Raw genomic sequence first — 23,395 nt, 5'->3', positions numbered from 1 at the left:
CTTTTCAACTTCAGAGTTTCCATTTTTTTTTATAATTTCTATCTATTAATACTTGAAGCAATAGTATACTTTCTTTACTTCTTTAACTGTGGCTTCCTTTAGTTCTATGAACATGTTCATAATAGCTTCTTTGAAGTCTTTTTATGATAAGTCTGATACCAGATCACTCTTATAGACAACTTCTATTGCCTGCTTTTTTCCTGGGTTATGGATCATATTCTCCTGTTTCTTTATAGTTGTCATAAGTTTTTGTTAGAAATTGGATATTTCAGATAATATATGATAGCTTATAGTAATTCTGTTTCCCAGCCCTTTCTAGGACTTTCATTTGCTTATCTGTTCAGTGACTGGCTGGATTATTTCAGTGGTGTCTCCCTCCCTGACCACCACATAGTGCTGAGCCTCTGGTGGTGTTCCGCAGGGAAGTGCAGGTTTGGGTATGCCCAGTGGTGGAATTCAAGTAATTTAACAACTGGTTCTCTGCCCTAATGACCGTTTTAAGTATAAAAAAAGATATACCAAGAGGTAGTTTATTATTTCATGTGGTTAATACTTAAATAAGAACAACAGGCCTGACCTGTGGTGGTACAGTAGACAGAGCATTGACCTGGAATGCTGAGGTCACCAGTTTGAAACTCTGGGCTTGCCTGGTCAAGGCACCAATGGGAGTTGATGTGTCCTGCTCCTTCCTTCCTTCTCCCCCCCAAAAATGAATAAATATTTTTTTAACCATGGTTTTTGTTTTTTAAAAGATTTATTGATTTTAGAGAAAGGAGAGAGAGAAAGTGAGAGAGAGAGAGAGAGAGAGAGAGAGAGAGAGAGAGAGAAAGGGGGAAGAAAGGAGTAGGAAGCATCAACTCGTAGTTGCTTCCTGTATGTGCCTTGACCAGGGCTTCAAACTGGCAACTTCAGCATCCCAGGATGATGCTTTATCCACTGCGCTACCACAGGTCAGGCAAATAAAATCTTAAAAAAAAAAAAAAAGAACAATAAAAGTTACACAAAACTAGATTATGTTATAAGAAAGAGTTTTAAAATATTAAAGAAAAATTATTAAATAATACCTGACAAAAACCAATAAAACTGTTATTAAGATATTTTCATATTGTTTCTTGATTGGCGTCCTCACAATTTTTTTCACCTATGGACGGAATGAACATTACTACAGGCGCTTAGAATATGCTGTTGCACAGATAAACTTTAAAATAGAGAAAGGAATGTGAATTTGTGATTTCCACATTGGGCAGCTGCCCAGGCGCCCACGATAGAAAGAACCATGATTACAAGTGCCATTTTAACAACCAATATGCCAAACTCAACAAAAAATATAGGTATCAGTTCTGCCAAACTGGGGCGAACCAGCTGAATCCCACCGTCTATGATCCCATGTTCAAGCTAGCAACCTCAGGGTTTTGAACCTGTGTTACTGTCCCAGGTTGAAGCTCTATCGACTGCGCCACCCCCCTGGTCAGGTGAATGATTTCAACAGGAAAAAAACTGAATTTTATAATGAAATGGTTACTTGAATGTAGGTATGTATGTATATTTTCAATTTTTATTTACTGACTTTGGAGAGAGGAAAAAAGAGAGAAAGAGAGAGAGATGAGTTTGTTGCTCCACTTATTTATGCATTAATTGGTTGATCCTTGCATGTGTCCTGACCGGGATCAAACCTGCAATGTTGGCATACTGGGATGACACTCTAACCAACTGAGCTACCCAGCCAAGGCTGAATGTTGGTATATTTATGTGATAAGAGTATGTAGACTATAAAATATTTATGAAAGGTTTGTAATATGTTCTAGCATAAAAAATATGCAAATACAAAATTTTACATACAGTAGGATCTCAAATACATACAACAAATGTATTGTTTTTAGAAAAAATAAAAATACCTCAAATGTTAATAGTCATTGCTTTCAGATTGTAGAATTTTTTAATGCATTTCTTTAATTTCAAATGTTCTCCAGTGTTTATTTCTATTTTAACCAATGAGGAGTAAACTTTGCTTTAAACATAACTCCTTTCCTCTCCCACCTTGGATTCACAATGCTGGACTTAGCTGTTGGCTGAGAATGAAGAGCTGGAGAGTCTACCAAGTCACAGTCTGTTCATCGCAGAGCCAGAACGAGAAACAAGTTCTCTCCTACCTTGAAGTCTTCACACTTCTTTTGTTTAGAGAGCAGGCTTTTGTTGGGGCTCTTCTGTCTGTACCTATTGGTATATCAAGGTTGCTGGCTTCTTCAGCTGACTCTGGAATATATGAGGCAAAAAGAGAACACATTATTATTTCATTCCTGGGTCCCAAGGCCCCTGGCCAGTTTGCCGTTTTAATTTTTTTTTTAGCTAGAGAGTGAGAGAGAGAGCAGACAGGGACAGACAGGAAGGGAGAGAGATGAGAAGCATCAACACATAGTTGTTCATTGATTGCTTTCTCATATATGCCTTGAAAGGGGGGCTTCAGCCAAGCCAGTGACCCAACTGCCGGGTGGATCCTGGTCGGGGACATGCAGGAGTCTGACTGCCTCCCGTTTCCAACTTCAGAAAAATACAAAAAAACAAAAAAAACTTGGTTTTGTCCTGTTAATCTGTCTTATGTCATTTTAATTATTTAATCAGCCAGAACAACTAAGAGGGGAAAGGGAGAAATTTCCCCTTCCCCATAAGGACTCTCAAGTGCATTTTTAGTCAGCACAATGTTTCACCTTTCATCAAATAAAAAAATAGAAGCCTCGCCTAACCAGGTGGTGGCGCAGTGGGTAAAGTGTTGGACTGGGACATGGAGGAAGGACCCAGGTTCAAAACCCCGAGGTCGCCAGCTTGAGCATGGGCTCATCTGGTTTAAGCAAGACTCACCAGCTTGAACCCAAGGTCGCTGACTTGAGCAAGGAGTCACTCACTCTGCTGCAGCCCCCCGGTCAAGGGACATATGAGAAAGCAATCAATGAACAACTAAGGTGCCGCAATGAAGAACTGATGCTTCTGATCTCTCTCCCTTCCTGTCTGTCTGTCCCTATCTGTCCCTCTCTCTGTCTCTGTTACAAAATAAACAAACAAACAAATAAATAAAATAGAAGCCTCACTGATAATTTATTTTAGCAGTTCCCAAATCAGGTTGCATCCTAAAATCATTTAGGGAACTTAGTTCCAAAGTGCAAAAGAGATTAAAATTTTTTTTTCACAAATAGACACTCAGACCAATGGAACAGAATAGAAAGCTCAGAAATAAAACCACATATATATGGTCAAATAATTTTTGATAAAGGGGCCAACAACACACAATGGAGAAAAGAAAGTCTCTTCAACAAATGGTGTTGGGAAAATTGGAAAGCCACATGCAAAAGAATGAAACTCAACTACAGCTTGTCCCCGTGTACTAAAATTAATTCAAAATGGATCAAAGACCTAAATATAAGACCTGAAACAATAAAGTACATAGAAGAAGACATAGGTACTAAACTCATGGACCTGGGTTTTAAAGAGCATTTTATGAATTTGACTCCAAAGGCAAGAGAAGTGAAGGCAAAGATAAATGAATGGAACTACATCAGACTAAGAAGTTTTTGCTCAGCAAGAGAAACTGACAACAAAATAGACAGCCAACTAAATGGGAAATGTTATTTTCAAACAACAGCTCAGATAAGGGCCTAATATCCAAAATTTACAAAGAACTCATAAAACTCAACAACAAACAAACAAACAATCCAATAAAAAAATGGGAAGAGGACATGAACAGACACTTCTCCCAGGAAGAAATACAAATGGCCAACAGATGTATGAAAAGATGCTCATCTTCATTAATTACTAGAGAAATGCAAATCAAAACTACAATGAGATACCACCTCACACCTGTTAGATTAGCTATTATCTACAAGATAGGTAATAGCAAGTGTTGAAGAGGCTGTGGAGAAAAAGGAACTCTCATTCACTGCTGGTGGGACTGTAAAGTAGTACAACCATTATGGAAGAAAGTATGGTGGTTCCTCAAAAAACTGAAAATAGAACTACCTTATGACCCAGCAATCCCTCTACTGGGTATATACCCCAAAAACTCAGAAATATTGATACATAAAGACACATGTAGTCCCATGTTCACTGCAGCATTGTTCACAGTGGCCAAGACATGGAAACAACCAAAAAGCCCTTCAATAGAAGACTGGATAAAGAAGATGTGGCACATATACACTATGGAATACTACTCAGCCATAAGAAATGATGACATCGGATCATTTACAACAAAATGGTGGGAACTTGATAACATTATACGGAGTGAAATTAGTAAATCAGAAAAAAACAAGAACTACATGATTCCATACATTGGTGGGACATAAAAACGAGATTAAGAGACATGGACAAGAGTGTGGTGGTTACCAGGGGTGGGGGGAGGGAGGACACGGGAGGGAATGAGGGAGAGGGGAAGGGGAGAGGGAGGGGCACAAACAAAACTAGATAGAGGGTGACGCAGGACCATCTGACTCTGGGCGATGGGTATGCAACATAATTGAATGACAAGATAACCTGGACATGTTTTCTTTGAATATATGTACCCTGATTAATTAATGTCACCCCATTAACATTAACAAAAATTTATTAAAAAAAATTTTTTTTCCCATACATCTCATTGGTATTAAATTATATACTCTTTGACCTTCCAAGCACCAATTTATAACTTCCAAGCACCAATTTAAACCACACCTGAAAAAGCAAAAGGAACTTAAAAACAAGGAAAAAAATCTGCATCAATTGGTAGGTACAATCCAAATAGTGAATTCACAAAATTCTTCTAAACAGAGTTGAATGAGACAAGATTGAAGAAAGACACCAGAGATGTTATTCAACAACTCTTCCAAAGAAAGCAAGATGTTGGTATTATCAACATAAGAAAACAGCCAAACATGTGAGCATTTTTATGAGTTTATTTGAGCCAAAATGACAATTGCCAGAAAACAAAATCTCAATGAATTGAAAAAATGCTCCAGAGAGACAGTTTTGCATCTTATTTTGTATATTACAATCAAAGGAGGGGACATAAAGAGAGTTACATGAAATCCACTGATGGTAGATTAAGGGGGTGGAAGAAAGCAAAGCAGGGGAAATCTCTGGGATTAGATCAGTGATTCTCAAATTTTTTGAAGGGGTGCATTTAAAATCCTACAAATAATTGTAGGTGTACTATATACAAATTTCTGAGAAATATGTTATAATAATTAAGTCAAATATTAAAGAAAAAAAATATAGTCCAAGCATGCTTTTATGGTTATTAAATGAAATAAATATGACAAAATTAAATTTATTCTGACATTAAAAATCATTATTATGTTACATTTTTTGAGTTATGCTTTTTGAATTCATAAAAAAGAGGGGTTAAAAAATTAAAAAATGACAAAAAAGTTATCTTTTTATATATATAGATACATTCTTAGTAAGATTTAGTAAATTCGGCAGGTCCCAGCACAAATGTGTTGTTTTTTCATTCTTGTGTTTATGAGAATCAGAAGCCTGATGTGTCCTAGAGATTTCTTCAATGTCTGGGCATATATTTGAAAGGCAAACTCTTATTTCCTCGTCAATACATTGAAGAATTCCTCTCTTTTTATCTTAATTGTGTTGAGTGCAGAAAAACCCCCACCATACATATCATCTTAACTTTACACCAAACTAAGAATAGAAGAAACTTGCCTCCAGTCTTTCCGGGGAACATGGAGGGTAGTGTAAACAATCCCGCACCACAGCTTAACAGCCTTTTGCAACCTAATCAGGCAAGTGAGGTGGGGGGTTGGGCAGACTGTCAACTTACAGCCAATTCCCCACACTTCTGTCCCGCAAAAATCTAAACTCCAAAAACCCTGTTGGGGTCCCCAACAGGCACATATTTCTCTGGAAATACCATAGGGCACACCTGGAAATCTTCTAGGGCACACCAGTGAGCCCTGGCACAACTTTGAGAACCAATGAATTAGACAAAAAGTGAATATACTGCTCACAAAAATTAGGAGATATTTCAAAATGACTATGAAATGATAAAATATTCCCTAATTTTTGTCAGCAGAACTAGGGGATATTTCTAAATGAATATAAAGCGATAAAATATCCCCTAATTTTTGTCAGCAGTGAAGGACATACTCCTTTTACATTGGTGGGTACAGGAGAGTTAACAACATTGACAGCACAGAGATGGTGTTCGGGAGAACAAGATAACAGTGAGAGGTTCTGTGATCTGGCTCTCTGGTGAGGTGAATGTGCCCTCAGGACCTGGAAAAGTAACATGTCAAAGCAATGCTATTTTAGATGCCAAAACACAAGAGACAGGCTCACTTAAGGTAAAGATTGACCTCTGTCAAGGAAGCTACAGGCCTAGGATGTTACTACCTGCTGTGACGACCTGCTTTTTTTAAGTTATGAATTTTTATGTTGAGACCATCCCCTGTGGTTGCTTTTGGTCTCTGAGGTTTTAAGGCCCACCGACCAGGCATCCCTTGAGCTTTCAGGTTTCATATGTGGTCCCTTGTTCATTCACACTTCCCCTTTTGGTCATAAGTCAATCTAAAAGATGCATCTTTTTTTTTAAGTGAGAGGAGGGGAGGCAGAGACAGACTCTTGCATATGCCCCTACCAGGATCCACTTGGCAAGCCCACTTAGGGGACGATGCTCTGCCCATCTGGGGCCCTTGCTCCATTTTTTAGTGCCTGAGGTGGAGGCCATGGAACCATCATCCTCAGCACCCGGGGCCAACTGCCTCTAATCAAGCCATGCTGCAGGAGAGGAGGAGAAAAAAGAAAAATAGAGACAGAGAAGTCAGAGGGGGAAGGGTGGAGAAGCAGATGGGCGCCTCTCCTGTGTGCCCTGACTGGGAATCGAACCCGTTACTTCCACATGCCAGGCCAAGGCTCTACCACTGAGCCCAATGGCCAGGGCTTGAAATATACATCTTGTTTGGATAATATCATCCCAAAGTGCTAAGGAAGGCTCATTCGTAGGAAGTCTTACTGTTGTCACTTCTCTTGCTGAAACAGTGGACCACTAGGGATAGAGCAAAACTGTAAACTTGGATAGAAGTCTAGGCCAAATTTTTCTCCAAGGGAAAGCAGATAAATGGGAGGCCATCAGGTCTCATGTTTTTTTCATTAAGAAAAAAACACCTGGATCATTTCTAATCTACCTGCTACCATAATCCAACTTTTGCTGTCTCTAATTTTTCTGTATTTGGCATCCAGTATGACATTTACTTATAGTACACCATACACCTCTTTGGTTTTCACAATCTAACCATGAGATGGATTTCCAATTACTCTTGGTAATATTATTATTATTTTAATATGGCCCATCTACTTCCCATTGATAGCACTCACGTATCATTTATAATAATAATAATAATAATAATAACAATTGTGACAGACAGAGAGAGGGACAGATAGGAACAGACAGACAGGGAGGGAAAGGTGAGAAGTACCAATTCTTCATTGTGGCACCTCAATTCATCAATTGCTTTCTCATATGTGCCTTGACCAGGGCGCTACAGCAGAGCAAGTGACCCCTTGCTCAAGCCAGTGACCTTGGGCTCAAGCTGGCAACCTTGGGCTTCAAAATCAGCAACCTTTGGGCTCAAGCCAGTGACCCCCTGCTCAAGCTGGTGAACCTGCACTGAAGCCAGCGACTTTGGGGTTTCAAACCTGGGTCATATGCATCCCAGTCCGATGCTCTATCCACTGTGTCACCACCTGGTCAGGTTAGTATTATTTTTTTTGTATTTTTCTGAAGTAAGAAGTGAGGAGTTGGAGAAGACAGACTCCCACATGTGCCCAACTGGGATCCAGCCAGCATGCCCACCAGGGGGCGATGCTCTGCCCATCTGGGGCGTTGCTCTGTTGCAACCAGAGCCATTCTAGCACATTAGGTGGAAACAATGGAGTCATCCTCAGAGCCTGGGCCAACTTTGCTCCAATGGAGCCTTGGCTGCGGGAGGAAAAGGGAGAAATAGAGAGGAAAGAGAGGAAGAAGGGTGGAGAAACAGATGGATATTTCTCCTGTGTGCTCTGGCCGGGAATCGAACCTGGGACTTCGACACGCCAAGCCAACACTCTACCACTGAACCAGCTGGCCAGGGCTAGTATTATTATTATTTTTTATTTTTATTTTTAGTTAGAGACAGAGAGAGAGAGGAACAGATAGGGACAGACAGGAAGGGAGAGAGATGAGAAACATCAATTCTTCGTTGCGGCACCTTAGTTGTTCATTGATTACTTTCTCATATGTGCCTTGATGGGGGAGGGATGAGGTGCGGGGGCTACAGCCCGAGCCAGTGACCCTGTGCTCAAGCCAGATGAGCCTGCACTCAAACCAGTGACTTTGGGGTTTCAAACCTGGGTCCTCTGTGTCCCAGTCTGACGCTCTATTTACTGAGCCACTGCCTGGTCAGGCAAGTGTCATTTATTATTAATATGATTCCTGCTAGTTATACAGTTGGGAAAAATAACTTTGCAGTTTAATCAGGGACAAGGCTGTAAGAAAAAAATGGTGTAAATGACAATTACCTTCTAGCCTGATCAGGTGATAGCATAGTAGATAGAGTGTTGACCTGAGATAGTGAGGACCCAAGTTAAAACCCCAAGGTTGCTGGCTTGAACATGGGCTTCCAACTTGAGTGTGGGGTCGCCATCTTGAACATGGGATCATAGACATGACCCCATGGTCTCTGGAATGAGCCGGTAGGTTGCTGGTTTGACCCCAAAGGTCACTGGCTTGAGGCCCAAGGTTGCTGGCTTGAGCCAGGAGTCACTGGCTCAGCTCTAGCACCCCTCCCATAAGGCAAGTATAAGAAAGCAATCAATGAACAACTAAAGTGCTGCAATATCAGCTCTTTCCCTTTCTGTTTTTTTCTCTCTCCATCTCTCTTGCTAAAAAAAAAAAAAGGAAAGGATCTTGGCAGAATGCAACTATCAACCACTAATTCAGAGGAATAAAGATTGACAGAAAGAATAGGTCACAGACTTTGGAGGAGCCATTCAAATGGAACACCTTGCCCACATTTAATAGGCCCTTGAAAGCCACAGGAAGGCCTCGGGGCAAACACACTCACACCAAACATAAGCCTGAGGGTGAGCTGGTATTTCCCTTCCTAGAAGTGTGGTAGGCAGTTAGACAGACAGGAGCAGAGCAAGGAGGCAAGCCAGGTATAGAAGCTCACCCAGGCAGAAAGCCCCGGGTGCCTAGCAACGAACAAAACTGGGAAATCAAGAACCTTGCCCCCAAGGGTGACCTTTCCTCCCCTGGCATGTTGCTAGTCATGGGGGTTAGACTCCCTTAGAGGGGGAATGAATAGGGGGCTGAAGAATACTCCTTAAGCATTAAGCCCCCAGGATAATGAGGTTCTGACCTGCATCAAATACACCTAGACCTTAGTTGTATTTCAGCTCCAGGTCCAGAAAAGCAGCAAAACCAGACAAGCAATGCCAGGGCTGACCTCAGGACCAGCTACATTAACTAATGACTCCCTCCTCTGGCACTGAATAATCCGTGGAGACCATGACCCTGAAATGACACATCTGTAAAGCTGATAAACATTCTATTAAAATCCACCCCTGGAACCTCCTCTAAAATTCCCCTTTAAAAACCCTTAAAAACTGGAGGTCCCAGTGTGCTCTCCCTCCCAGGAGCAGGCCCCTGCCTTTCCCCTCCTCTTCCCCCCTCTTCCCCCTTTTCTTCCCCCTAGACACACTTTCCTTGCCTTTCTCTTTCTCCTACGCTCCAAAGGCACTTCTTTTCCCTCTATAACTTGTTTCATGAGCCCATTTCTTCTACCACTCACTTCTTCTACCTCTGTGACCTTCCAAACAAACTTTCTCTTACAATTTGAGTCTTGACTCTGAATTCTTTCCTAGACAGAACTCAAAAACCGAGATGGCTGAACCCAGGTCCAGTCTGACCCCACCAGTATAACACCTGGTGCCGTTTCCACTGCTGCCAACAGAAGGAAGTCACAACAGGAGAGAATAAATAATGTCACACCTTGTATATAAATTAAAAGCTTAGAAAACGGAGGCTGGTGAAGAGATTTCACCAGATACAAAAAGAAACTCTCGAATGTTGGATTATAGACCTAGTCATGTAAATTTACACCAATAAACTCTTACTTAAAGATTGGAGAGAAGGTGCTCAACAACACAATGATGTGTAACATGGAGATCCAAGGAGGATCCCATTCTCGTTTTTTAAACAAATATTGGAGGAGCCTATGGGACAATTCTGCAATAATAAATAAGAACCTTGCAGCAAGAAAGGAAGAGTCTACTTTTAATTCCTTAATTTATCAAATATTCATTGGGTACCTACTATGTCAATAATATTCTACACCCAATTCCAATGTGTATGGGAGGGTTTTCACACACCACTAAGAAAGCAATTCTCCAACAACAGCTGAGTATCCTATAATGCAATTCAATTCTGACACTATCTAACCAGAGATAGCATCATTTCTACAGGGTGAAGACTTAGCCCCACCAGATTGCTCTCCACCACCACTTTAAATGCCAGTCACAGCCAAAGTTATCACCTGCGCTTCTACCAATGGGCTACAGACTGGAAGTTCCACAACACCCTCCTCGGGTTCCAGAGTAAGGATTTAGTCTCACAAGACTGCCCTCCACGTCATATGCCAATTGCAAGTAGTCAGTTAGCTACAATTTTGTCCAATTTGTCTTCAAATTGGAGGCCCCATCACCACTTCCTTGAGTTTGACTGATTTGCTAGAGCAGCTCACAGAACTCAGAGAAACATTTTACTTATAAGATTACTAGTTTATTATAAAAGTATATAATTCAGGAATGGTCAGATCGAAGAGATGCATAGGGCAAGGATGGTGCCTCTTCCAGGCAGAGGGCTTTCTCCAGGCTCACCACTGTCCTTGAATCTTCACATTTCCACCAGCCTTAAAGTTCTTTAAACCCTGTCCATTTGGGTTTTTATGGAGGCTTCATTACATAGGCAAGACTGATTAAATTATTGATCACCAGGGACAGATTCAACTGCTAGCACCTCTTCCCCCCACAGAAATCAGAGGGGAGGGGGGACTGAAAGTGCCAACTCTTAATTTTTTGGTTGATTACCCTAGAAACCAACATCCCCCAGCTCTAGGGGCTTTTCAAAAAAGTCACCTCATTAACACAATAAAGATACCGCTGTTCCTCTCATCACTTAGGAAATTCTAAGGGTTTTAGGAGCTCTGTGCCAAATATGAGTGACAAGGAGAAAATTCTTAGATGTCTTAAATTAATTACAGCAGGCCAGAGCGTGGAGGGAAGGGCAGGAGAGGTTAATCAGTTAACAATTGCAAAGCAAGCAAAACCAACAAAAGGCTACTTACATTCCTGAGTGTACGTAGAAACCTGAATTAAATTCCAGGTGGCTATTTCCATGATTATCTAAAAAGAATAAGCCAGGTATCACAGAACACCAGGCATCTTTGCTTTTTGTTTACACATGAACTTTCTGGACTATTGCTCACAACGAATCCAAAGGAACAAACATTTCTTCCTTCCCATAGGCTCTGCACCTATCCCAGGACTAGCTCCACTTCAGCTTCTCCTGCTCCATTTATAGCCAATATAAATTCTTTCAAAACAACTCACATCTTTCTTGCCCAACTCCATGTATTAAAATTTTTTTTAGTTTATTGATTTGAGAGAGAGATAGAAAGGGAGAAGGAGGGACAGAGAGAGAGAAAGGAGGGAGAGATGGAGGGGAGGAGAGAGAGAAAATCATAAATTTGTTGTTCCATTTATTTATGCATTTATACATTGATTCTTGCACGTGCCCTAATGGGCAATGGAATCCAAACCTTGGCGTATCGGGACAACACTCTAACCAACTGAGCTATCCAGCCAGGACCAACAATAATTTTTTTTTTTGTATTTCTCCAAAGTTGGAAATGGGGAGGCAGTCAGACAGACTCCCACATGCGCCCGACCGGGATCCACCCGGCACGCCCACCAGGGGGCAATGCTCTGCCCATCTGAGGCGTCGCTCTGTTGCAACCAGAGCCATTCTAGCACCTGAGGCAGAGGCCACAGAGCCATCCTCAGCGCCCGGGCTAACTTTGCTCCAATGGAGCCTTGGCTGTGAGAGGGGAAGAGGGAGACAGAGAGGAAGGAGAGGGGGAGAGGTGGAGAAGCAGATGGGCGCTTCTCCTGTGTGCCCTGGCTGGGAATTGAACCCGGGACTCCTGCATGCCAGGCCAACGCTCTACCACTGAGCCAACCGGCCAGGGCCAATATTTTTTTTAAAGTAAGTATATTTGGAAAAAAATTTGGAAATAAGAAAAAGAGAAACTGGAATGCTCAGGGATAGCTGTGGAAGATGAGGTTATGACTGCAATAAATAGGATGGTTAAGGAAGACCTCACTGAGAAAACAACATCTGAGCCAAACTTTAAAGAATATGAGGGCCCTGGCAGGTGGCTTACACCAGCTCAGCATACAGAAGTCCTGGGTTTGATTCCCAGTCTGGACACACATGAGAAGCAACTATATGCTTCTCAGGTTCTATTCCCAGTCAGGACACACATGAGAAGCGACCATCTGTTTCTCTTTCTCTCCCTCTCCCTCTCCCTCTCCCCCTCCCCTTTCTCTCTCTTTTCCCCTCTCACAGCCCATGGTTCAATTGGTTAGAGCACGGGCCGCGCTGAGAATAGCTTAGTTGGTCTGAGTGTCGGCCTCAGGCACTGAGCATAGCTCGGTTGATTCAAGCATTGGCCCTAGATGGGGGTTACTGGGTGGATCCCGGTCAGGGTGCCTGCGGGAGTCAGTCTCTCTATACCCCATCCTCTCACTTAGAAAAAAACTGTTTAAAAAATTATATATTTACACACACACACACACACACACACACACACACACACACACACGAGAAGGTAGCCCTGGCTGATGGTGCAGTGGATAGAGCCTCAACCAGGAGTGCTGAAGTTGCTGGTTCAATCCTGGCGGGAAACATATTCTAAAGTAGATGATTGTCTACTATGCCCTTCACCTGAGAATAATACAAAATGGTGTTAAATCTGAACTGTAATTTTTAAAAAAATATTTAAGTGGAAAAAAAAATGAGAGAAAGCCTTGTGTTTATTTAAAAAAACATCATTGCATGCAGATTAAACAGCTGTACAGAGATGCTTAAAGTAGAAATGTGCCTGATGTTAAAGAAATAGCAAGGATGTTAGTGTGGCTGGAATGAAACAATGGAAAGATAGAATGTGGGTAGCCTCTACAAAGTTTAATCTGTGGCATATTTTTTTTTATTTTTTTTTAATTTTTTTTATTTATTTATTCATTTTAGAGAGGAGAGGGAGAAACAGAGAGGGGGGGGAGACAGAAAGAGAAGGGGGGAGGAGCTGGAAGCATCAACTCCCATAGGTGCCTTGACCAGGCAAGCCCAGGGTTTCAAACCGGCGACCTCAGCATTTCCAGGTCAACGCTTTATCCACTGCGCCACCACAGGTCAGGCTCTGTGGCATATTTTGACTAGTGTTTTATGGACTATTCTAGCTGTATTGTTAAGAGACTGAAAAGAGGAAAGCAAGACCAATCGGGAAGCTACAGTAATCCAGGTAAGAGATGACAGTGAGCTCTAGCCCGATAGCTTCACTGGTTTGAGCATTGTTCCAAAGTGCAAAAGTCTCCAGTTCAATCCCTGGTCAGGGCACATACAGGAACAGATCAATATTTCTCTTTCTCTCTCTCTCTCCTCCCCTTCATCTCTCTCTAAAATCAATAAAATAAACATTAAAAAAAAAAAAAAAAAAGACGACAGTGATTCAGGCCAGAATATCAAGAATGAAGGTAGTGGTACAAGGTCAGATTCTAGATATATTTTAAAAATAGAGCCAATGTGGCCTGGCTGGATAGCTCAGTTGGTAAGAGCATCATCCCGGTATACTGAAGTTGCAAGTTTGATCCCCATTCAGGGCACATACAGGAATAGATCAATGTTTCTGTCTCTGTCTTTCCCTTCCTCTCTCTAAAATCAATAAATTTTAAAAAATAGAGCCAACAGGCCCTGGCCGGTTGGCTCGGCGGTAGAGCGTCGGCCTGGCGTGCAGGAGTCCCAGGTTTGATTCCCGGCCAGGGCACACAGGAGAGGCGCCCATTTGCTTCTCCACCCCTCCCCCTCTCCTTCCTCTCTGTCTCTCTCTTCCCCTCCTGCAGCGAGGCTCCATTGGAGCAAAGATGGCCCGGGCGCTGGGTATGGCTCCTTGGCCTCTGCCCCAGGCGCTAGAGTGGCTCTGGTCGCGGCAGAGCGACGCCCGGAGGGGCAGAGCATTGCCCCCTGGTGGGCGTGCCGGGTGGATCCTGGTCGGGCGCATGCGGGAGTCTGTCTGACTGTCTCTCCCCGTTTCCAGCTTCAGAAAAATACAAAAAAAAAAAAAAAAGTTTACGTGCAGCAGATTTAAAGGAAGAAGATCAGAATTTTGGTTCTGGATACGTTAAGTTTGGGAGGCCCACTGAACATCCAAGTGGAGATACAGTGTTGGCAACAGGATAAATGAGGCTCTCACATTTTAATGAAATATTTGAAGTACAGATAAAATTTTGGGAGTCCTTAGGTAGCTTTTAAAAATGAGACTGGATAGGCCTGACCTGTGGTGGCGCAGTGGATAGAGCATCGACCTGGAAATGCTGAGGTCGCCGGTTCGAAACTCTGGGCTTGCCTGGTCAAGGCACATATGGGAGTTGATGCTTCCGGCTCCTCCCCCCTTCTCTCTCTCTGTTTCTCTCTCTCCCTCTCTCTCTGTCTCCTCTCTAAAAATGAATAAATAAAATTTAAAAAAAAAAAAAAAAAAAAAAAAAAAAAAAAATGAGACTGGATAAAGGAATAAATAGAGAAGAGGAAAAGGACTGAGCCTTGGGGTCACTTGGACCCTAGTAGGCAGGGAGAGGAGATAGTAGAGGAAAGAAGACTGAAGAACAACCAATGAGACAGAGAGATATTCAGCGTCATGTTGTGGAAAGCAAGTACTCAGCTTTGTATTTTGTGACTATCAGAAAATACTATTCTTGACTGGATGTTAACTTGGGTAATATATGAACAGCAACTTCAATTCTTCTTTAATAGAAAATTTAAATGTTTATATATTTGAAAAACTTTATACCATTAAATATTCAATGGTAACTTTTTAGACTTTGCACATGTTACTTCAGAAGAAAATAAAGCTATATCCACTTTATGGGGGGAATGAAACTCCCATTTGTAAAATAGAAAACTGTCACCCTAAGCCAAATTCTTGGGACCTCAATAAAATTATGACAACAAAGGTTATAGTTTATCATTTTTTAATTTTTTATTTATTGATTTTAGTAAGAAAAGAAGAGAAAGAGAGACAGGAACATAGATCTATTCCTGTATGTGCCCTGACCAGGGACTGAACCAGCAATCTCTGTGCTTTGAGACAATGCTCTAACCAACCGAGCTATCCGGTCAGGGGAGTTTATCTTTATTAGCTTACCAGCTCAAAATAGTCATACGACTTTACTACAGACATTGAGTTCTAAATGTTCGTCATGATATATATTAGTTTTTAACTAACTGAAACTTGTACAGAATGAAAGAGTAAAACAACCATTTAACATTTCACAACTCCATGAAAAAGGGTCATTGTTGACTTGTGGTTTATATAAAGAACAAAGGAGGTACATTGTGAATAACTGGAATATTTTTATAAAACACTTATGGCAAACATAATTTATTCTAATTCTTTCATAACACCCATAGACTTCAACTCATATAAAAACTCTGAAAGTCTTACATTTGAGCCCTGGCTGGATAGATCGGTTGGTTAGAGTCTTGTCTTGAAGCACAGAGGTTTCTGGTTCAATCCCTGGTCAGTGCACATACAGGAGCCGGTCTATGTTCTGTTTCTTTCTTTCTCTCTCTCTTCCTTCCTCTCTTGCTAAAATCAGTAAATAAAAAAAAATAAAAGTCCTATATTTGATATCACATAAAGAGCAATTCATTATTATTATTATTATTTTTAGAGAGGAGAGAGAAAGGGAGAGAGAGAGGAGAGACAGACAGAGAGAGAAGGTGGGGAGGAGCTGGAAGCATCAACTCCCATATGTGTCTTGACCAGGCAAGCCCAGGGTTTCAAACCGGCAACCTCAGCATTTCTAGGTCGACGCTTTATCCACTGCGCCACTGCAGGTCAGGCGTTTTATTTTATTTATTTATTTTTTTGCAATTCATTATTAATACTAATTTATTCCTTGGTTTCCTATGATTTAAATATACAAGTAAATTGTACAGAAGATCATATTAAAAATGTTATGCTTTTGGCCCAGACTGGTGGCTCAGTGGATAGTGTTGGCCCAGCGTATGGATGTCCTGGGTTAAATTCCCAGTCAGGGCACACATGAGAAGCAACCATCTGCTTCTCTCCTCCTTCCTCTCCCCTTTTTCTCCCTCTTCTTCTCCCACAGCAAGAGGCTCAATTGGCCCTGGGCACTGAGGATCGCTTGGTTGGTCTGAGTACATCAACCTCAGGCACTACAAATAGCTTGGTACTCAAGCATTTGCCCCAGATGGGGTTGCCAGGTGGATCCCAGTCAGAGCGCATGCAGGATTCTGACTCATTATCTCCCCTCCTCTCACCTAAAAAAAAAAAAGTTAGTCTTTTTAAAAAGATTCAGGGCATACCATTACATCAAGTGTACTATGAATACATAAAAGTATAGATTTGGAATGTAATTTTCCCTTGATACTTACTACAACTGAAATATTTTAGCTTTTCAGGCATTCACAAAAATTGTTGACAGCCTTCTATGAACCAACTGCTGAACTAAGGGTTTAGGATACAGTAGTAAAAAGCCAAAAAGTCCTGCTGTCTTAGAACTTAAATTCTAAAATAAAAAGTCCTACCAGGCAAAAAGAAACTTTATGACATGCATTTCTCAAAATGCAGTTAACTGCCTGGCCTGTGGTGGCGCAGTGGATAAACCTTCAGCCTGGAGTGCCAAGGTTGCCGGTTCGAAACCCTGGGCTGCCCTGGCCAAGGCACATACAACAAGCGAGCAATGAACAACTAACATGAACACCTATGAGTTGATACTTCCCAATCCATGCTCCCCTTTCTCTCTTGTCTCTGTAAAATCAATAAATAAAGTATTTTTTTTAAAAATGCACTTAACTTGCCCTGGCCGGTTGGCTCAGTGGTAGGGCGTCGGCCTGGCGTGCAGAGGTCCCGGGTTCAATTCCCGGCCAGGGCACACAGGAGAAGCGCCCATCTGCTTCTCCACACCTCCCCATCTCCTTCCTCTCTGTCTCTCTCTTCCCCTCCTGCAGCCGAGGCTCCATTGGAGCAGAGATGGCCCCGGCACTGGGGATGGCTCCTTGGCCTCTGCCCCAGGCGCTAGAGTGGCTCTGGTCACAGCAGAGCGATGCCCTGGATGGGCAGAGCATCGCCCCCTGGTGGGCGTGCCGGGTGGATCCCGGTTGGGCGCATGCGAGAGTCTGACTGTCTCTCCCATTTCCAGCTTCGGAAAAATACAAAAAAAAAAAAAATGCAGTTAACTGACATTCTGCATTACAATTTAATTATCAGTGGTACATGTTTAAAATGATAAAGATAAAAAAAAAATGATAAAGATTTAGCCCTGGCCAGGTGGCTCAGTAGATAGAGCATTGTCCCAGTGTGCCAAGGTCACATATTCGATCCGTGGTCAGGGTACATATGAAAAGCAACCAATGGGTGCACAAGTAAATGGAATAACTGGGTGGAACAGTTGGTCCTTCTTTCTTTCTTTCTCTCTTTCTCTCTCTCTCTCCACCCCCTCTCTCTTTCTCCCTTTTTCTTTTTCTCAAATCAGTGGAAAAAATTATTTTTTTAAATGATAAAAATTTGTGCATTTTACCACAATTTTAAAAAATGATGGAGATTCTCAGGTACACCACTGCAGAAACAGGAAAAAGTGGGATGGGGACAGGAATCTGCATTTTTAAAAAGCACATAATGGTACAAGTCATCAGAAAAAAATTTTTTTTTAAATATTGCTCAATTCTTTATTTATTTTTATTCATTCATTTTAGAGAGGAGAAAGAGAGAGAGAGAGAGAGAGAGAGAGAAAGGGGGGAGGAGGAAGAAACATCAACTCCCATATGTGCCTTGACCAGACAAGTGTAGGGTCTCGAACTGGTGACCTCAGCATTCCAGGTCAATACTTTATCCACTGCGCCACCACAGGGCAGGCAGAAAAAATATATTTTAGAATGTAATTTTTAGAGTATATTTGAAGTCTTATTTAAAGGTGTAATTTATATATTTATTTAAAAAATTTTTTTTGAGAGCATGGGAGAGGGAGAGAGAGAGAGAGAAGCATCAACTCATTTCTCCACTTAGTTGTGCATTGATTGCTTCTCGTACGTGCCTTGACCAGAGATCAGATCAGCGACCTTGGGCTCAAGCTAAGCCAGCAACACCTTGCTCAAGCTGGTGACCTCAGTGTTCTGGGTAGATGCTCTATCTACTGTGCTACCAGCTGACCAGTCAGGCTATTTGAAGTCTTCATAGACCCAGAGTCCTTCGTAGCCTCTATAGGCCATTTATAAGGACATGAAAATTGAAATTTTTTTCTTCTAAATTATGTGCAGATGGAGTCCAACCAGCTGAAATGCACTCATTTGAACTACCATTAATCTGTACCAAATAATATAAGCTACTTCTAGGAAGAATCTTTTTAAAGGACAGAAGAGGATTTTTCAGCATGGTATATATTTGATCTTTTAAGACTTTGAAATAGCGTAAATAAAAAAACAAATTTTTAAAAAATATTTAGAGAAATTATAAACTCCCCCCGTATAATATCCAATCATTTTAAAAGGTCAGCCTCAAGGGTGTCTCATATCAAGGCTTCCTTTGTTCCCCAGATATGTTCATCATGCAATGTACCAGGGGTCGGGAACCTATGGCTTGTGAGCCAGATGTGGCTCTTTTGATGGCTGCATCTGGCTCGCAGACAAATCTTTAATTAAAAAAAAATAATATTAAAAATATAAAACATTCTCATGTATTACAATTCATTCATTTCCTACCACTCATGTTCATGGTTGCGGATGGCTGGAGCCAATCACAGCTGTCCTCCTGGAAAACACCAAATTTTTATTGGATAATGCGTAATGTACATGGGTCATTGTATGGCTCTCACGGAATTACATTTTAAAATATGTGGCGTTCATGGCTCTCTCAGACAAAAAGGTTCCGACCCCTGCAATGTACTATTGCTCAAATTTTCTTAAATGAAGGACAATCTTGCTGTACTCCATTAAAAATTAAGATTGAAATAAAAAGAACCCTGGGAAAGGTAACTTACTACCCACTTCACATGAAATTTACCTATTGTGTATTAGATCCTTTCCAGAAAATGTTTGAATTCCTTTTTTCTTCAGTGCCCACCTTCCCATTTTCTATACTACGTGGTCCCCGCAAGAATGAGAATGAATATGAGAGGGATAAATTTCCTAAACACAAATAGTCTACTACAACAATTTTTGGTAGAATGAACCTTGGTTAAGATATGAGACTGAAATGTGATCAGCCAAAATTTGAAGTGGAAATTTAAAAATTATACTTTCGATGTTTTAATAGTGAAAAGATGGCAGATTACTACCTTAATAATAAAGTTTTAAGACTCTAGGAGATTTTTAATCATCATTGGTTTACACTGCTAGAGAAAGCAGAGGTGTTAGTTTTTGTTCATTTGTAATTTAATTTAGGACTGCACATAAACTTTCTGTTCTATTTCCTACCTCTTGACTGGCTTACACAAATTTATATCAAGTGAAGTTTTCCCATACGCGAAACATAATAATGACTTGTCACACTTATTAGAGATAACCAATAAAAGCGATTTTAAAGTACTCTTAGTGAAAAAAAAACCTGCAAAATTACCATCTGGGTGCATGTTATGGTAGTTTTATAGTACCAGGAAAAAAGCTGCAGGCTATGAGGCAATTCAGAGAGGACTGATCAGAAAGAGATGGGAGATATTTTCTTTCATGTCATAAACTAATTGTAATACTTGCTAGAGATGAGAAAATTTTTTTATGAATTTCTTTTTTCTTAACTTTTTATTTATTGATTTTAGCCAGAGAGGAAGGGAGAGAGAGAGGGAAGGAACATCAATCTGTTCCTGTATATGTCCTGACCAGGAATCAAACCAGCAACTTCTGTGCTTTGGGTCAATGCTCTAACCAATTGAGTTATCTGACCAGGGCATGAGTTTCTTTTAACAGAGGTTCCTAATGATTCAACTTTAAAAAGTATGAAGCTCATGTTTTTATTTATTTATCTTCTTTTCCAAGTGAGAAGAGGGGAAATAGAGAGACAGACACCCACAAGTGCCCCAACCATGATCTACCTGGCATCCCCCCTCTGGGGCTGATGTTCTGCCCACCTGGGACCACACTGGCAACTGAACTATTTTTAGTGCCTAAGGAAGAAGCTCCAAAGAGCCATCCTCAATGCCCCAGGCCAATGTTCTCGAATCAATTGAGCCATGGTTGTGGGAGAGGAAGAGGGGGAAGGGAGAGGAGAAAGGAGGGAAAGAAGCAGATGGTTGCTTCTCCTGTGTGCCCTGACTGGAAATCGAACCCAAGATATCCACACACCAGGCCAACTCTCCACCACTGAGCCAACCCACCAGGGCTGAGGCTGATGTTTTTTTTAAAGCTCTGTATTTTTATGAGGACAATCAAGACGTACTCTGTGCCCAACACTACAAATACTGAAAAAAATCTGAAAGGTTAAAATATGTTCCCTGACCTGGACAATTCTCCAGTCTTGTTAAATAACCAAGATGTCTGTGCTGAAGTAATTATGTAGCATCTATCTATACAAGGGGGTAGGAGCCTACATAGTAAGATACTTGATAAGTGCCGTCAAAGTTCAGAGAAGAGATATTTCAGGGTAGCCCTGACCATTTGCTCAACTGGTTAGAGCTTTGTCCACCATGACTGTGGGTTTGACCACTTGTCAGGGCACATACAAGAATCAACCAATGAATGTATAAATAAGTAGAACACGTCAATGTTTCTCTCTCCCCTTTCTTTTTTTCTTTTTTTTTTCTGAAGCTGGGAACGGGGAGAGACAGACTCCCGCATGCGCCCGACCGGGATCCACCCGGCACACCCACCAGGGGCGATGCTCTGCCCCTCCGGGGCGTCACTCTGCCGCGGTGACCAGAGCCACTCTAGCGCCTGGGGCAGAGGCCAAGGAGCCATCCCCAGCGCCCGGGCCATCTTTGCTCCAATGGAGCCTCGGCTTGCGGGAGGGGAAGAGAGAGACAGAGAGGAAGGAGAGGGGGAGGGTGGAGAAGCAGATGGGCGCTTCTCCTGTGTGCCCTGGCCGGGAATCGAACCCGGGACTTCTGCAAGGAAGGCCGACGCTCTACCACTGAGCCAACCGGCCAGGGTCTCTCCTTTCTTCTCTCTTTAAAATCAATAAATTTAAAAATTTTTTTAAAAATCTACCAGAGTAATCTGGAAAAATACGTTTAGTGAAGAAGGTGGGATTGGAGTTAGGCCTTTGAGGTACATAGAATAGTGACTGGGTTGAGAAGAGAAACCACATTTCACGTGAGACAGACAACTATAACACAAGCTGGGAAAATTTTTTGTTTGTTTTTACAGAGACAGAGAGCGAGTCAGAGAGAGGGATAGATAGGGACAGACAGACAGGAACTGAGAGAGATGAGAAGCATCAATCATCAGTTTTTCATTGCAACACCTTAGTTGTTCATTGATTGCTTTCTCATATGTACCTTGACCATTGGCCTTCAGCAAACCGAGTAACCCCTTGCTTCAGCCAGTGACCTTGGGTCCAAGGTAGTGAGCTTTGCTCAAACCAGATGAGCCCACGCTCAAGCTGGCGACCTCAGGGTCTCGAACCTGGATCCTCCGCATCCCAGTCCGACACTCTATCCACTGCCTGGTCAGGCAGTGGGAAAAATTTGATAGGTGATATACATTATTAAAATAGTGAAGTCACCAACCTTTTCAAAAGACCAAATATTGGTGTTTGTCAAGATCTGTTTTCAGAAACAGAATGAACTTTTTTCTCTCCCAACTAGTGAGGATGGAGTGTGAGTGTGTGTGTGTGTGTGTGTGTGTGTGTGTGTGTGTGTGTTCGTTCATGCAGTTATGTAACATGGGACAGACTAAAGATAACAGGCCTATTGTGTGCTGGAAATTAGTCCTAAATTGTATTTTATCTCTGAGCAGTAACCAACAGAGAAATTACAAAATAAATTCTTTTAATGGAAGTGATGCCCGATTTTACAACCACCAGGGGGAGAGAGAACATTAAAAAAAGGGATAAGCCTTTAGCAATCTTCTACATTTTAGGAGTAGCAATTGCCCACCAAACTCAAGCTCCTAAGGTCACAGCTTCTTAGCACATATTCTCTGAAATAACCACATGGAGAGCTTCTTCCAATGAGGTAAGTAATGAACTCCCACTTAAATACCATTCTAATTTATAACCAAGAAGACATTTATTATATGTACCAAAGGTTTAAAATAATTGCAAAATCCCGAAATTTCAAAAAAAAAAAAAGATGGACAAATATCTGGAAAGTGAATTACTGGTCTCTTAGATCACTCACTCATCCCTTCAGGGGTACCCCAGTAGTGAAACCCCTGAATTTCCTGGTTTCACCTCCCCATTAACAGCCCTCCCCCCACTTTTTCCTGGCCTTCACTCCCTTTCCATAGTAAACTTTGTCCCTAACTCACCTGACCCAGAGTTACTTTGGAGGCAGCACCCCTTTGCCTTGGGAGCCAGCCGTAAACCCAGCCGGATGCCCTCCTGATTGTGACCTCTAGACATTGCTCTCCTGGGCCAAAGATTTGTTCTTTATAGGGAGGGACATGTGAAAAACTAGATGCGTTTATCATCACGACATAATTTTAAGCACCTATGTTCCAGAGCTGACTACTAAAATGCTTAACATGAATTAGTTTCGTTTAATCTTCAGTTTAAAAAAACAACAAACCCACGAAGCGGGTACTAATACTACCCCGCGTCACAGGTGAGGACACTGGGGCACAGAGCCGGGTCCCAGAGCTATCTACGATGGAACGTGGTTTGTGCCCAGCTCGTCTGAGCCTGCCGGGTGCGCGCTGAGCCGCGGTGAGATGCAGGCCGCGTGGGGGCCGGCGTCAGTCGCAGGGCCAGACACACCGAAAGACTTTCTACCTGGCCATCGCTCGCGTCCGGGACCTCCCGCGCTGTCCTTGAAGGCGGGGTCCGTACCTTTTCCTCACGCGCAGGGTCCCGGGTTACTCACTGCCTCCGCAGGCACGTGACCCGCGGTGTGCGGCGCTCCGCGGCCGCGGCGGGGCGGGCCAGTCGTTGGTTCG

At 42.0% G+C, this 23,395-nt stretch overlaps 1 long non-coding RNA gene and 1 other non-coding gene across 2 annotated transcripts; both read right to left on the bottom strand.

Annotated features, from left to right (window-relative positions):
• Nucleotides 1–704: 704 nt before the first annotated feature.
• On the bottom strand, nucleotides 705–23,368 carry LOC136391894 (uncharacterized). The gene is made up of 3 exons (XR_010748896.1): nucleotides 23,232–23,368; nucleotides 2,151–2,253; nucleotides 705–966 (listed from the first exon to the last, which is right to left on the bottom strand). It is a non-coding gene; the product is annotated as an uncharacterized lncRNA (long non-coding RNA).
• TRNAG-UCC (transfer RNA glycine (anticodon UCC)) lies at nucleotides 21,373–21,448 on the bottom strand. Its single transcript has one exon. It is a non-coding gene; the product is annotated as a tRNA-Gly (tRNA).
• Nucleotides 23,369–23,395: the final 27 nt, after the last annotated feature.

The sequence above is a fragment of the Saccopteryx leptura genome, chromosome 1 (genome assembly GCF_036850995.1).
Source record: "Saccopteryx leptura isolate mSacLep1 chromosome 1, mSacLep1_pri_phased_curated, whole genome shotgun sequence".
Classification (NCBI taxonomy): domain Eukaryota; kingdom Metazoa; phylum Chordata; class Mammalia; order Chiroptera; family Emballonuridae; genus Saccopteryx; species Saccopteryx leptura.
This window is presented reverse-complemented; position numbering and strand designations above follow the sequence as displayed.